Consider the following 2,691-nt stretch of genomic DNA (forward strand, 5'->3'; position numbering starts at 1 on the left):
GCCCGTAACCTGTGCCAAAGGCCACTGTTCGTCATAACTAAAGATGCCTCGATCCAAAACCTTAGGTATATAGGGGAAATGTCATGAATTGAGCAACCCCACTCACTTGATCAAAAGATCGGCGTCTACTAAGCCATGATATGAGTTTTATAAACAATATATGCTCATGTTCCGGTTATTAATAATGATAAAATTACTATGTGAGTCAAGCAATTTATATATTATGTTACTTATTTTGGTATGCTTTGATTTTATACATTTTGAAAGGTTTTTTTTGAATAAATGTACAACTCAAAGAAAACTACGCCCACATGCATATCAACCAACATCATTCCAACCTAAGCAACACAACCTTCATCCACTGGCATTCAAGGAGGTATGTCATTTAAGCACTTAGCCGCATGGTCGGATGCTAAATATGGTAAAGTTACATACACAACCAGGATGCTAAAGCTATAAATGCTTATCTATTACTCTACCGTGGCAAGCCAAAAAAATAATATGCTATATATATATGTATGCATGATCCTATACGCAAATACCTAATGCAATACATACGCAAAATGCAACTAAGGATTCAACTACTAAATATATGATATGTGTATCATCTCAAGGCGTGAGTTTGCGCACAAAGGCACATAAGAATTGATGAAACCTATAGATGCAAATTAGCTAAATCTCAATGCATGAAAGATGGATGCAATGCGTAGATATGATTAATAAAACATGATGCTATACAGAAAGGGCATAAATAAAAGGGATAGAAAGACGTGGGGTTAGAAGTTATTACACCAATTCGAATAAGAAATGAGGGGGAAGCGAGAGAGATTATTATAACACTTTGAATAAATAATAATAAAAAAAGAAAAAAATGGGGGGTTGAAGAATTTATTACAACAATGAATAAATTCAGCCAAGTTACTACTGAGTCTAACAAATTATATAAAAATATGTATCAACAACTCCAGAACCACCCCAGGGGAACACTCCCCAAAAACTACCTGCTTTGTTCTTGGAGAAGTTAGTCGACTATACATAGGCCGAACAGGGAAAAGGGCCGGTCGAATTAATCTTCCAGTTGAGATTTAGGTCATTGTAGAATTTCCAGAACAAAAGCCACAAGACAGTTTTTGAGGGGTGTTCACCCCTCTTTCCTTCTCTGCTCACAAGGATCACTTAGGCAAGAGACCAATGGGCCCTAACCATCAACAATGATATAAACAAATATATAGAACAAATATTTTGCAATAAATCAACAATTAAATGGATTAAAATCAAAACAAATTCAAGCCCAAGAAATAGATAGAAACCTACATTTTCTCTTTGTGAATAAGGGTAAATTAATAACCAAATCCATGCTATTAAGTGGAGAGTGTAGATTAATGTAAATCATTTCTTAGTGGAAGCTTTGCTTCAAAGTAAGAGGTTCATCAAAGGACATTAATAACTCCTCTCCTATTCAATGAAACAAGGTTGTTTCCACCCCTTTTCATGTTCACAAAGGATTGAAAAGGGAGTATTCAACATCTTTTGACATAAAACATCTTACTCTACTTCCAAAAAAAAAAAATACCAATGAAAAGTAAATATCTTACTTAAACATTTGCTGAGTGTAAATAGAATTTCCCTAAACAATTCAAGCAACGCAAAACCTCATTATATATATAAATATAAAATATGTATATAAGTTAGTAGTTATTAGATGAAGTTAAAATAATTTAAATTGTAACATTATATTAAATATATATTCTTTTTGTGAAAGTTTACACTCATTTCTGAAAATGTTTTCACATTTTACACCTTTTATGAAATTATTAATATGTTATATTATTTTATTAATTTACTTGCAAAGTGACGCGTTTAGCAGGTCACCAATGCATAAACTTTCAAAAAATGTCCTATAACTCAATACATAAAAGATGTAAATGCAAAATAAAAATGGTGTAAATGTCTTACATACCATATACAAGGCGCACCTAATAAAAGTCCATTATATATTAATATATAACTTTTACAACATGAAACTTCACATTTTTTTTTTCTCAATTATAAATACCACTGTAGCAATAATAATTTAAATATATAAAGTAAGATGTTTTTTTTCTCAATTCTTTTAGATTATATAAATTATTTATTTTAATATTATTAATAATTTTATTAGAAAATGTAAATAGACTATAGTTTTAATAAATTAATTAATTCAGCTGCATTTAAAAAAAAAAAAAAACCCCTCAAATTTATGAGTGACTGAAGTAATTTGTGCTTAATATACTGATTGTTTGGAATGTTTTAAATAAATGTACTTTTTGATTTTTTATAAAATATGGGTTGGATATAGGTTAGGTTTGAAGTGATGTGGTAGATAGGTGATATACTTAAATAAGATGATATGACTTAAATAAGATAATGACTTTTTGATTTTTTAAATTACGATAAACAAGGCCTTACTGAAGACACGTCTAGACAACTCTCGCATAATTTGAACAACTTCTCAACACTGGTTTGAGAATTTGGATTGAGGTGGGTTGGAGTTAAAATAGTTATAAAAAGATAAAATAAATTTTTTTTTAACTTCAGATTAAAAAATATCACATTCAAAACATATTCATTTTATTTTTTTCTCAAAAAACTTTTTAATTAAAAAATAAAAAAATTCAAAAAAATCAAACACGTCCGACGACGGCCCGAATC

Source organism: Camellia sinensis, chromosome 9 (assembly GCF_055761805.1).
Source record: "Camellia sinensis isolate YWXY chromosome 9, ASM5576180v1, whole genome shotgun sequence".
NCBI lineage: Eukaryota > Viridiplantae > Streptophyta > Magnoliopsida > Ericales > Theaceae > Camellia > Camellia sinensis.